This window comes from Triturus cristatus, chromosome 1_1 (genome assembly GCF_964204655.1).
Source record: "Triturus cristatus chromosome 1_1, aTriCri1.1, whole genome shotgun sequence".
Lineage (NCBI taxonomy): Eukaryota > Metazoa > Chordata > Amphibia > Caudata > Salamandridae > Triturus > Triturus cristatus.
The window spans coordinates 494900726-494915142 of NC_140579.1; positions in this window are offsets into that span (position 1 = coordinate 494900726).

Sequence of the window (14417 nt, forward strand, 5' to 3'; positions counted from 1 at the left end):
GCCTCCCCAGCTACATTTCCCACAAAACCTGCGCTTTTGTGCACTGACCACTCCAACTGGTCAAAAGCATTTTGTACAGCTCAGATATGAGGGGACGTTTGTCCTCCTTATGCGCTAACCACTTCTCATATGACGTAAACAACCTCGCGTCCCCTGACCCAGTGTGTTATTTGGCGTTATGAATACACATCAGCAGCGGGCAAATCATAATCCTGTAGGGGCCGCAGATATGGCACAAGCCCTTCTAGATCAAAGATAGACCCTATGCTCTTGCATCACTGCTCTCACCAGCGATGGAATATCGCTGATTCCTGACCCGGGGACAAGTCCGGGTTATCCACGCTGGAGTTCATCGGTGATGGGAAAGAGGTTCAGCCCTTCCGTACTGCCACCCTGGCCAAAACCTTGTGGGTGGGCGCCCTAACCGGCAAAGAGTACAAGCTCCAGGGCCAGTGCTTATGGGCTTGCCACAGTTATATCCAGATGTTTTTACCCGCCACAGACTGGTCCATGAAGTTCCAGTGCTTCTCTGAAAGCAGCCTATTCCTATGCGGTCTTCATGAAGGTGTCTAGGGATGGTGTGCATGTGAGCCTTGCTGTTGGCTCATTCAATGTCTTGGATGCATGCAGAGTTTATTTCCCCCATTTGGCACCATTTCACACCCAATTTACAGCTTAGACCCACAGTTCACGCCCACTTTTCAAATTTGCACCCAAATTAGGACACATTTTACCAAATTGAGCACCAAATTCATACCTATTTTTCTTATTGGACACACAGTTCACACCCACCTCTCAGATTTGAGCCCCATTCCACACCCACTTCTCCACATTGAGCCCCATTCCACACCCACTTCTCAGATTAGTGCCCCATTCCACACCCAATTTTCTGATTTGTCCCCCTTATCACTGCCTTAACAGTTATATTTAACAACGAATTAACCAATGAAATCATTTTTTGGCACTTCAAAACCCATACATTATAAATTATCATGTCAAGTACACCCTGTGAATCATGAATTACATACTATTTGACACAACCATTGATGAGTTGTATGCCCGATTTTACTCATTGTAAAGTCAGCTTGTGCACGATTGACGCACTATTGCATCTCTGGGATGATGAAACATACACAGCATGATTTTACTTTGGTACTCTTACTTGCAATTATTGTACAATGGTAACATTTCATAGTGATATACTGATGCAGGAGAGTAACTTGCAGACAGGGTATGTGTGTTGAGTTTGTTTATTGTCACAAACAGTGCTTGAGGTCCTTTTCTACATACATGTATTTGCTTTTGTCATTCACAATGTGATGTGCTCATGTGAAGAAATTATTTATGATCCTGTCCATTCGGGCAATTCCAGCAGCAGTGGCTGTGGGGTGTGGGCCACCTCGCTGATCCTCGTCATCATCCTGTTCATCGCCCGGTGCTGCAGGCACTTGTACCTAGGGGGCATTTGTGGGGACACAAATGTTGTGCAATACACAACATGCAAGTATTATTTTGTTCACCATTTCTGGGCTGTACAGCAGTTTGCCACCTGTAATATCCAGGCAACGGAAACGTGACTTGAGCACGCCAAATGTACGCTTAACGATACCACGTGTGCGTCAATGTGCAGCATTGTACTGCCTCTGTGCCTGGGTGGTGGGGTTTCGTATGGGTGTCATCATCAACCGGCAGAGAGCATATCCTTGATCACCTATGACATGTGAGGGATAGATGGGTACTAGATTCATTAGGCATACTATGTTGGCAGTGTTGACAGTTTATTATCTTGTGATTTTAGCAATTTTTAGACTTAGGTTAGACATGTGTTGCTTCTGGCTATTTAGCAGCATCAATGCTGAGTACATTGCCTCAGTGTTGATCGTCCAACCATCCATTTAGCTTGTGTTTGCTGCACAGTTGCATACGTGTCACTACAAATGTACAAAATGGGAATGAGACCTGCCCAAAAACCACAGACACCAACAGGCAGCCTAGCTCTCCTGACTTCTAGCCAGGGCACTGATCCACACTCCTCGCAGTCACCGCCATGGGAATGTTAAAATGAAATCGGCCACGCATGACACAGCTCACTTTCAGACATGCATCTCATGCTGATGGCAGACCTGTGACACCACACAAGCCATGCAATTGTATGTTCCGTGAGAAAACGAGGGACAGTCCGCATCCACCTCACCTGCAGGGCCCACTGGAGACAGTGACGGCTTGAAAACACCATCAACAATAACTTTTGACACAACGTAAACTTCATGGCCTGGGTCATCTGTCACTAGCAGGGCATGAAACTCACATGACACCACTTCTCCAAATCATTTACACTATGTGGTTTATTTGACCAGATCAGACTGGCCACACACTTCACCAAGCTGATACACATGGCATGGCTCACCTTTGCACACTTCTTAGCATTTGTAATTCTTTAGCATTTGACCTATCTATTTCAACACACAAGTAGTGGCCGAATAGACCTCCACTTACTCATCGGGCAACCACATGACACACCATATCACAGGGGTGAGGATGAGAAATATATGTGGCAGAGGGAGAGAGGAGATGCTACTAAACGCCATCAGCAGCAGCACCAACAACACTACAGTCAACACCAATGGCGCTGTATGGTGGTTTCATGACACATTTTCCAGCATATGCATGCACATTTGCCACGCTCTGCACTTCCTACAATCAAAGTGCACTGTTACAACCTTGGTCACGACAAACCTCTGAATTGACACACTGATTGTACATGTGTGAGTACTTGTGCAACGTTGGGTTACCCTAATAGGTCACCAGCAACAGGAACTGCAACATGACCATCTTCATCAACAATGCAACCACACACCGGACTGGGATACCAGTGAGGATGACTTTGATTAGGTCCATAGATGGCCAGGTGCTGGGGGTTACTCTACACCATGGGTACTCACATACTTTCTCTCTGGTCCCAAATTTGCAGTGTGGTTTGTGGCAGTGTGCCGCATGGGTGGGGGCGGGGTAAGTGGGGAAGGGGGTGGGGCTAGTGAGAAAGGAAACTGACCATGTGGTTGGACACAGGCCCCTGGGGCAGACACCCTCATTCACTGAGCCAACAGACCTGGCATACACACATCTCTCTCTCTCTCTCTCTCTCTCTGCCTCCCTCTCTCTGTCTCCCTCCCTCGCTCTATCTCTCCCTCCCTTTTTCTATCTCTCCCTCCCTCTGTCTCCCTCCCTCTGTCGCCCTCGGTCTCCCTCCCTCTGTCGCCCTCATCCCTCTGCCTCCATCCCGCTGTCTCCCTCCCTCTGTTTCTTTCCCTCTCTCTCCCTCTGTCACCCTCTGTCATCTCCCCCCCTGGCAGCCTGGGCTGGAACAGCTTCCTGGGCATACACACACAAAGCCACAACCCAGTACTTCACAGGTCTTTCATGGACCATTAACTTGTTAACGAGTTTTTGTTATATTTCACCTCTTGGCGCACATGCATCTCCACTCTGCCTATCTCTGGACTCGCACAGCCCCCATGGTGCAAAGTCTCTCAGAGTGTGCGCTGGTGAGGCAGTGTTTGGTGGAACTCTTATAAAAAAACAGACATGGCACACAGGTACAATGTCTGCAAGGTCCACGGCCCAACAAACAAGGCTTGCCAGGCCGCTGGCAGCACGTGGGCCATACTATGAGTACCCGTGCTCTACGCAGTGGAGCCTGTATACCTCATCCTCGTACACAATACATCAGCATGTTGCACGTAGTGGTGTGCCCTCTTGATGGGTCAACATGATAGTGTTTTTTGTGCATGTGGTGTGTTCAGTTGGTACTTACCCACAAGCAATGCATTTCCATATGTGCCATCCTGGAAGCGCTGGTTTATGATGCAGTGTCGGAAGATGAATGCATCATGCACACTCCCTGGAAACTTGGCAATGACATTTGTGAACAGTCTGCGGTGGTCCACTATTGCCTGCACATTCATTGAATGGGTGTGCTTCCTGTTGCGGTAGTCTGCGGAAAAGTAACGCTAACAGGGGTTAGCGACGCCTTGTTGATAGGGCGATAGAATTATCGCAGCTTTATCGCCGAAAACTGAAGCTAACTTGGCGATACGTCCCTTGATGATATGCCCCCAAGTCTTGAAGCGGCATGTATGAGTCAGGGCAGGAGACTTGGCCAATCAATGGAAATAAGTCCAAAAGTAATATCACTGCCTTCTGTAGGGTGTCCACACCTTCTGTAGGGTGTCCACGCCTCGACAGAGTAGACGCAACCAGCGGGTCATCGGCAGAATGATAGGGCAGTTCAAACGATTATGATGCAAGGATAGTAAGGAGTGAAGGGGTCCTCATGTTTATGCCAAAGCTCTCAAATTATATATTCTTTTAAATTAAAAAAAATACAGCTGCAAGACTTTAAAAGTTATAAGGGTCGCTTTGTCAGTCAGCCCAAAAGGAGCCGTTGGGCAACAGTGGCTCGAGGTAAAACGCCGCCAGAGAGTACGCAAAGCAGCAATAGTAAGCCCTCGCGGCCGGCCGGCCTGTCTGTAAGCTGTCAATCAATTACGTAATCAGGGTCTTGTGACCACTGTATTGCCTGGTGTTATATGTATTCACAATGGATGTCAACTGTCCAGCTATTTTCAGGTCATTTCCCACTCTTATGTCAGGTGCCTCAGGCAGTGCTGGCTTCCATCATGGCAACAGTAGATTGCATAGATGTGAACTACCTACAGGATAGCTGAATGTTCTGAAAAACTGCTAGAAATGCTGCAAATGCTGCCTAGAGCCCGAGGACAAGATGCACACCAACAGGAGTAGTGTCTTCTTGCACCTACCCAGTGTTCCTTTTCAGACCAATGTTTCTGGTATTCATGTGGCCCTTGATCTAACCAATCCACTGATGTTGGCTCCCTTGGTGGTCATCTCGTAACGATATTTTGTAATTTGTGTCATTGTTTCACCACTTCAAAAAGGCTGCCATATTAAGAATTACTGCGTCATCCATCTTGGGCAAGAGTTTTTTTGTCTACGAGTAGCGATGTTCACAATATCACCCGCACTCAGTCCCCTGGTAGCTAGGGCATAGGGCAGACCGGCTTAATGTAGGGCAATGTGTGAAGTATTTAAGCAGTACCAAAATAGTTATTAAGTAGAAATGCAGAACAATAAAACTCCCTAACAGAAATAGAAAAAGAGTATGATTTAATAAACAATGTGACACCAAAATGACAGCAATCCAATAAGGGCAACCAGAGATCTGTATTTTTAAAGTTTTAAGTAAGAATAGAAGGAATAGTGCCAAGAAGCATAAAGTGTCAATTGTGGTGGTTGACTCAAAAGCTAATGTAATTTGACACTGCCCGCAATGGAGCGCATTTCTGATACTCTAACCACATTTGTCATGGTCAAAGATTTCCCATTCTGATTTTAGTCCTTTAAGGTCACAATCCACCACAGAAGTACACTTCTAAAGGCCCCCAGGACCTGAGGGGAGGCACTTAGAGACTCACAGGGTGTTAGGCAGGGGCCATCAGTAGAGTCCGTCCAGGTGGTCAGCTGGGCAGTTGCAGGAAAGGCCTCTTGTATCCCTGTAGCTTGAACAGGAGATCAGCGAATTGACCTTTGGAGTCAACTTATTTGTCCTGGGCACAGGAGAGAGCATGTTCAGTCCTTCAGGGATCTTCTCAAGTTGCAGTCAGCAGGTTTAATCCTGTTCTGATCTTCCCCAGGTCCAGGAGTGCTCTGAAGTGGGTCCCTGATGATATCACATCTATGCCCTGCACAAGCTAGTCGGTGGGAATGACTCATGAGCATGCCATAACCAATGGGGTAAATGTTCCCAAGGCCAATCCTTCCCATTTTAGGGATTTGCAAGATGCCAAAAGTCTTCAGCCACAATAATCCTGGGCTCGAATGAGTAGGGGTTGATAATTGTACTAGGGGAATCCTAGTGTTCCCATCTAACATTAACATCCAGTAAGGGGCAGCTAATGTACATTCAATAAACCCAGAGAGAGAAGTCTGTTCGAAAAAAAGTAAGATTTTCCAGCAACCAGACTGTGGATAAACAAGAATTGTTTTGGCATCCTGTTTCTTTTCCTTTCAAGTATGTCCCCAGTGTTAAATGTAAACCCAGCAGACCTATCAAGCAGGATTGACACTGTAATGTCAAAAAGGGTACTCCCAGCCCCCACACTACATATTCTGTCAAATTCGAGACGACATCTCTTCCATTTCAGGTCAGCATATTGTTTGCTGCTGGGAAGCATTCCACACCTATACAAATGCTAATTACTGGCTGGCAGAAGAGGGAGAGCAAATGCAAATTTAGCTTCCAGGCACTTCAGACAGAGAAAAGTTACTTTCCTTGAGATTTATTAAAACCTTGAAATGAATTTGAAATAAGTGTTACAAATAGTTGTTTAATTATTTTACCTGTTAATCCCATTCCCGAGAATAGAATTAGTGTCTTTAATCTGTACTCTGTTTTTTCTACATAGGACAGCTAGGCTTGCCACAGTGAAAAATAGCTTTTGGGTGTGAGTCATTGTATGGATATGTTAGCATTACATTTCTACATGTCTACATTTAAATACCATGCACCATGCTTTGTGAACTACAAGGCCTACGCAGGGGTGACATATTAATATTTAAAAGGGAGGTTTTGACCTGTCAAAAGGATTTATTTTGACAGGCTGAACTGCAATTTTTATCCTGCTACTGTCAAGCTACGCTGGTAGTCCTGAAGCCTTGTTTTACGCAGTCACTGTAATGGATGGTAACATAGGTGCTTTAGTTCACTAGTAACAATCAACTTGCAGGTCCTAGGTACACTTTGTGCCATATACTAGGGCTGTATAGGTAAATTAATAATACCTATTAGGAATATGCCAATTCAATCATTTTTAAGGGGGCAAAAGCACTTTACTACTGATTGCCAGGGGTAAGATGCACAGCGTTCTAAACACTAGCACAAACCATGGGGTCCAGCAAAAGGCAAAAATCCAGTGAGATCGTGCAGAAAAGTAAGATTTCCTATAGGGTGTATGAGAACTGTTTATTAAATATGCCACTGTATATTGTGTTTGTTCTGCTTATTGCAAGAACGCTGCTGCCACGCCACTGCAATCTCCTGGTAGGCTGCATTGACTAACCACGAGTTAGGGAATCTAGCCTGCTTGCTCGTCTTCCAGTCAGCCAAGTGACACTTATGACTTACTCAATGTATTTGCCTACTTTTTACCTGAAGCCAGGTGAGGTAGTGATAGTCGTCTTACACTTTTTTGTGGCTCATCTCATGCATTCTCAACATGAGAAGCATTTACAGCTGCTTTAGAGACTGATGGTGGCTTCCAGTATTACCTGTCAGTTGTTTAAACTGACAGAAGTAACATTTGAAATGAATGGATGATGTGGGGACTTTGTATTGTGGGACATTCAAAGTAAAAAAACAAAGTGATGGGTGACATTTCCCCTTTTAGCACCCCAAGTATTCCAATCATGCCCTTTGGACCTCCACACCTAGTATTTGTAATCCTCAACCAGTTACTTTCTGTAGTACACCATATCATTTCTATTTTCTTTCATTATTGAAACATATTTTAGTTTTTACTTTCCTATCTTAACTGTTTCCTGGGTCATGATGTGTTGATGATGATGCGTTGTCTCCTTATTTCCTTCTCCCTTAAATCGGAATTTTATTAAAATAAGATTTGTATTCCTTCATCAAAAGTTTCGTATTTCACTCACATTTTGTATCCCTTTTTTGTCTATAAGTATTGGGCATTTTGCAGATGGCATCACTTTGCAGCTCCCAGCTGTCTACTTTGTAGAGTGCCCCTCTCCTTCAGGGTAAAACAGTGCTTTATAAAAAGGACAATAAAATAAAATAAAGATGGTCCTATAATAAGGTAGGAACACATGATAGAGCGGGCTAAATTGCCAGACGGCCAAGCTATAGAACTGGATTCGTGCTGGAAGATATGATAATTATCTAGAATTCCGGGGAGCACTAAAAACTCAGTTCGTCTTATCCACTTAACTGCACGATACATGGGATCACTTCTGAAAAACAAAATGGCAGGTATGTGCAACTGTATCTATTTCAACTCCCTCCACAACACCTCATGCTTTGCACTGTGGCGTATGTTTGAAGCATGTCTCGCATACCTCATCCAAAACCTCCCATACGGGACAGACTACATCCAACATACTTTTAACTATACACTCCGAATGGGCGCCCAGGAATCCAAAGCAAAACAGAGCTGTCTTTTTAAAATATTTGTATTGACATTTACATTAAGAAAAGTTTGGCGGAACTCATTAGAATTAGATATACAACATGGATTCTATTGTGGTAAATATTTCGTTACCGGTACTATTTTTTATGCGGTAAAGTCTATCATGAATAACTCAGTAAATATAAGAGGCAGAATCCGTGGTATTAGAGGTTTTAAAAGGCTTTATTCCTATACAAAGGAAGACAATTCGAATTGTGGGCCTTCTGTTCCATCACCACGAAAGTTCAGGAAGGAAGGGAGCATATATTATTAACAGATAGGCAGTTTTATAGAAAATACATTACAGTGAAACAGACGCAAGAGGCGTAACAGCTGATAACAGCTGCATACGTAGCTAATAGAGGGCGTAATTCAAGAAACGTCATAAAACATGATGTCACAAGTGGGTGGATCCATAAAAGAATCCTGCAATGTCAGCAGAAATGTTTGGTAAAGATGCGCACGCAGCCGCATGACGTGTGATTGACGTGCAACTAGAGGGTGAAGGGGACTTGACATTTAGCTCTACATGTGGAGACAGAAGTCTGGGGTTATGTCAACCAAATCCCGAATCATATCTAATATCCTATGTTTAAAGAACTGTGTTATCCAAAAAGAGAGGTCTCTTAGGATAGAATCTTATTCTATACTGACTATACTGACTGTTAGTGCGTGTACAAGCGTCTAAGTGTCTACACTAGATGCGAGGGGGTAGGAATATTCCATGGTAACGGGGCTATGAATTATTTGCATGAGGGCAGCGAGGCCTGGCCCTTTGCACGGGAGCTGGAAGAATGTTTACCTAAACTACTAGACAGGAATGCATCGGATGAGGAGCGAAGGAGATAATCTCGAAGGTGAAATACAGTTTTTGGCAGGCGACAGGCTGGATCAGGCACCGTTTAGCCGCGCAAGGAGTAAGACAAAGTTCATGGTCACAGATGCAAGCTCAGACTGGAGCTTTCAGAGGCAGAAGGCAGGAAAAGGCTTGATGACAGAATTCGGGCCTACTCGCCTGAATCTGTGAAATGTGGAAAGTGAACCACATAAAGTCGGTGGCCTTTTATACTTAGGAATGGAATATCTGACCCATTCATGGCAGATCTGAAAGAGGACATGTTGACGGTGGACGCACATATATTTGCGTCTTCAGAACTGGAGCAGGAGGGAACATACATGTACTTATAGCATGCACATGGAGCCGTTGGGGTCTACGATAGGGGACATAACTGATCACAAAATTCATATTTCCTCATTCCCTCCTTGTCCCTTTCGGACCCTTAGGAGATATCGATCTTCATCAATCCATCGATCTGTTCATATAGCATCATCTGTTCTTCTTTCTTCTTCCGGGATCTCGAACGAAAACTTGGAGGTGGGATACACGAGGTGGCACACAGACCACAAATCGCTGGCCCACATTGTAGACATAAGCAGCAACTGAATAGTATGAGAAAGCCAATACCTAGGAAGGATAGGATTCTCCATCCCCAGGCTGACAACACGCCCCAGAACCAACCGGACCAAGTCCAGGTGCCTGGACTCTGGTGTATCTGGCTTATAATCTTATGAAGACGGGTTATGGCTTTATATACAGACGGTGAATTTTCTGGTATGAAAATGCAACAACTTGATCCGATGACCCTACAAGCTCCGCCCCTATCGGCCAGGATGACGTCAAGGACAAGACGATTTTGAAGGACAACAATCCGCATAGCAGACTGATCTTCTGTTAAATTGCCTAAGGCGGAAATAGTTTCATTCACTACTGCTTCAAGGGTTCTGGTTAATCTACGTATCAGCTTACTATTAGTGACTGTACCTATATAGGGAAAGAAACCTTTATTGAAATCTGTGTATTTTTCCCATGCTGTTTCAGTGTAATCGACAATTGGGAGATCTCTCTGCTGTCTATTGTGTACTAAATGGGTATTTCTATGATAATCAGGAGGAGCTAGGAAAACCGGTGGCAGAAGGAATGCTATGTAACAGGTACCATCCCAATCTAAAGGTAGACATATATATGCGGTCTGGCCACATATAAAGTAGGAATGACGAGAAGCTCTAAATGTAGACTTGCCTTGATCACTGAATTTTATTACAGTGGTGCATTTACTATGGCCCATGTGTATGGAGCCATTCTTTCTTATACATAATTCCCCCTTTACTGGGAATACTGACATGGCGGGCAAGATTGGTGTAGCTTCAGATTCAACGTTCAGGATCATGAGGTTAAGTGTAAAATTACCTAATCCATATACTTCATTTTCCAGATCAGTTCCTGTTCTTTTGGGAAGTCCCTCCTTGTTAGGGTAGCAGACTTTAAGCAAAACTAAGTTCAGGTTGCCCCATACCCAGTTGTCTTGATAAACCGCGGAATTTGAATCCAAGGAATTAATCAAACTAAACCATGCTCCACAGGAGCCATTGTGTGTAAACGGATAGGGAAAGAGGGGCAAAACTCCCTTATAGTTCTGATAGGGAGGGAGTCGGCCACATATCCAACAATTTGTGGCATTGCTGGTTTGATGGGAATGATGTAACATACTAATGAAAGTGTTATTGCGCAGCGCAAATCTATAGGACAACTCATGCGGAGGAAATTCGCTAAAAGAATGTTCTGCAGTGATATTATAAGCATGCTTAGGAATAGGGTAATACATATGCAATAGGATGCTGACAATGATGATCAAAAGACTTAGAAAAAACAAAATTAATAATGTTACTGTACAATGACTACGAAATGATTTACAATACGCTTGCTTCTTCAGCTGCTTTCGCTGATTTCTTTCTCTATTCCGGTCTAGAGGATACATGTCAGAGACAAATTCAACCGATTCACCTTGGAGAGGACTTAAACAATCAAATTGTCTGACTTATTAGACCTCAATTTTAGTTTATAAATTTCTGAGTTCGATTGCTCAACCAAGGGGAGCTTTGAGTCTGTTTGTGAGGGAATACAGGGTTGTGTATCTACACTGGGTGGTAGTCCATAAAATTTCTTGATATGACTCGAGTGCAACCACCCTTTTCTTCCTTCGATTTTCACGGCTGTCCTTGTGGTGAGTAGAACTAACTTCGGTGACTTCCACCTGGGATCCAGTTGGGTCTTCCGGTCAAAGTTCCTGACCAAAACCAAGTCACCAGGAACCACGTCATGGGGCTTCACCTCAGTATTGTCGGGAAAAGCTGCGGATACCTGTGAACGACAATATTGTAGTGCAGACATCAAGGAAGCCAGGTAATCTGTCAGCATATTACAGTCAACGTCAGTGATTTTGCGAGGTATAGGCGTCCCCCACATATTTGGTGGTCTACCGAAGATCACCTCATACGGGGATAGCCCTGTTCGAGAATGTGCTACCATTCTCATGTAAAAGAGTGCAACTGGTAAGGCTACTATCCAATCGACTCCTTTTTCTCTACATATTTTGGACAATCTAATTTTCAAAGTTTGATTATGGCGTTCTACGAGACCTGCTGCCTCGGGATGTCGGAGACAGTGAAATTTCCATTGATAGCCTAATAGAAGGGAAACGTGTTTCATTAGTTCGGATGAGAACGGCTGGCCGTTATCTGAATAGACAACACGTGGTAAACCGTACCGTGGGAAGAATTCTCGAACTAACTGTTTGGCAGTAGTCGGGGCAGTGTAATCTGAAACCGGGTATGCTTCTGTCCAACGGGAAAGAGCACAGACAACTACGAGAACATATTTGAATCCTCGACATCGTTCCATCTGGATATAATCCATCTGGAGGACTTCAAAAGCATGATCGGGAGTTTGGAATCCACCCTGTTCTACGGGGATGCTTTTACCTGGATTAAACTGACAACATATCATACAGGTACGAACCTTTTGTTTAGCTGCGGCTCGCAAGTGTTTGTTAAACCAAATGTGTTGAATGCTGTCTAGCATAGCTTTCTCTCCTAGGTGTGCTGGACTCTGTATTGTGTTTATGATGACTTGGACCATAGAGTCGGGAAGAAACCATATAGATTTTTCCTTCGTCATCCATCCCTGATCTGTTTGGATCCCTCCTAATTCAGTCCATTTCTTTATTTCTTCTGGTGTAGCATGTGTCTGTATGTCAATTACATCAAGGGCGGGATCCTTAACTGTCATGCAATGTGTTGGTGTCGGAACTATTGTCTTTGTCATGTCAGTTGTGTGAGTCTGATTCTGAGCAGTCTGTTTAGCTGTTCTGTCAGCTAGGTCATTACCCTGAGAAATGATATCGGTAACTTTTGTATGGGCTTTGCATTTCATAATCGATATTGCAGTAGGTAGATGAATCGCGTCTAATAAGGTTTGAATGAGGGGTCCGTGTTGGATGTGGGCACCGTGAGAAGTTAAATAACCTCTCTCTCGCCACAGTACGCCGAAGTCATGAACGACTCCGAATGCATAACGTGAATCTGTGTATATGTTGACTTTTTTATTTGTGGCTTGAATACAGGCTTGTGTCAGAGCGGTGAGCTCTGCTGCTTGAGCTGACAAAGTGTTAATACAATTTGTTTCAATGACTTCAGTGTCTGTTGTGACTGCGTAAGCGGCCACTAACTCTCCTGTACTTGTTCTCATACATGACCCATCTACATACAATGTCAAGTCCGGATCCGACAAAGGGATGTCTGTCAAGTCTTGTCTGGGTTTCGTCGTGATAGTAATAACTTCAACACAATCATGTGCCAATGGATCTGTTCCGCTCACTGGTAACAGTGTGGCAGGATTTAACGTATTACAACGTCTGATTTCTATATGTGGCTGTAACAATGTTAATTCGTAACCGGTGAGTCTCGCTATAGTCAAGTGTTGTGTCTGTGTGCGGTTCAAGAGAACCTCTACTGCGTGTGGTACTTGTACTGTCAGTTGGTGTCCTAACACTATGGCATCGCTTTGTCTGATTGCTAAAGCTGTTGCTGCCACTGATTTCAGGCACGCTGGAAGTGCCTGAGCTACTGGATCTAATGTACTAGAGAAATAAGCACACGGTTTGTGTGATCCTGCTTGTTCCTGAGTGAGTACCGACAAAGCAGTACCTTCGCGTTCTGTAACAAAGAGTGTAAACTGTTTACCGTAACATGGTGTTGCTAGGACAGGTGCTTGGCATAAAGCTTTCTTTAAGCTTTCAAAGGCGTGTGTATGTTCTGGAGTCCAAGGGAGGACAGTCGATGTGGCTGCCTCCTGTGTTGTCAACTGGATGAGTGGTTTTGCTAGAAATGCATATTGAGGGATCCACTGCCTACAGTATGAAGTGAGGCCTATAAAAGCCCGCACCTCCTTTTGTGTCTTGGGTGGTGGCATGTTAGCAATTAACTGGATGCGGTCGGATGTAAGCTGCCTTCCCTCCTTGGACAGCGAGTGCCCAAGGTAAACAACTCGCTGGACACAGAATTGCAGCTTAGAAGGGACACCTTGTGCCCCTTGTCAGCCAAAAATTTTAAAACCGTCAGTGACGCTTTTTCACATCCAGGTTCGCTTCGGGCGGTGATCAGCAGATCATCGACATATTGAAGCAAGGCAGTGTTAACTGGCATGTGGATACTGTCAAGTTCTCGTTTCAGTGCTTGGCTATAGATGCTGGGGCTTTCTGTAAATCCTTGAGGTGCGCGTGTGAATTTAAAACTTTGTCCATTTAAACTAAATCCGAACAAATATTGACTTTCCGGATCGATTGGGACACTAAAGAAAGCATTCTTGAGATCAATTACAGTGAAAAACGTTGCTTCTGAGTCAATAGCTGTGAGTAATGAAGAGATATCTGGGACCACGGGGTATTGTGGCACAATACATTTATTTAATTCGCGCAGATCAATAACTAATCGATATACTGGTGGAGCTTTTGGATCCGTTCTTTTAAGAATCGGAATTATCGGAGAATTACATACATTGGAGTCGGTTTCGACAACCACTCCTTGTGCAATGAGCTCGTCAATGATTTGCAGTAAAGCCACTACAGCATCTGGTGGTAACTTGTATTGTCGTATTCGTGGTAGTACTATTCCTGATTTCAGTGTAACTCGATATGGTGTAATATTCATGCAACCAACATCAGTGGGGCCTTGTGCCCATAAATGTGTAGGTAAATTCTGCAGTCGGTGATCCATATCTCTGGATACGTAGTGACCTTTAAAGTCACGTAAAAATAG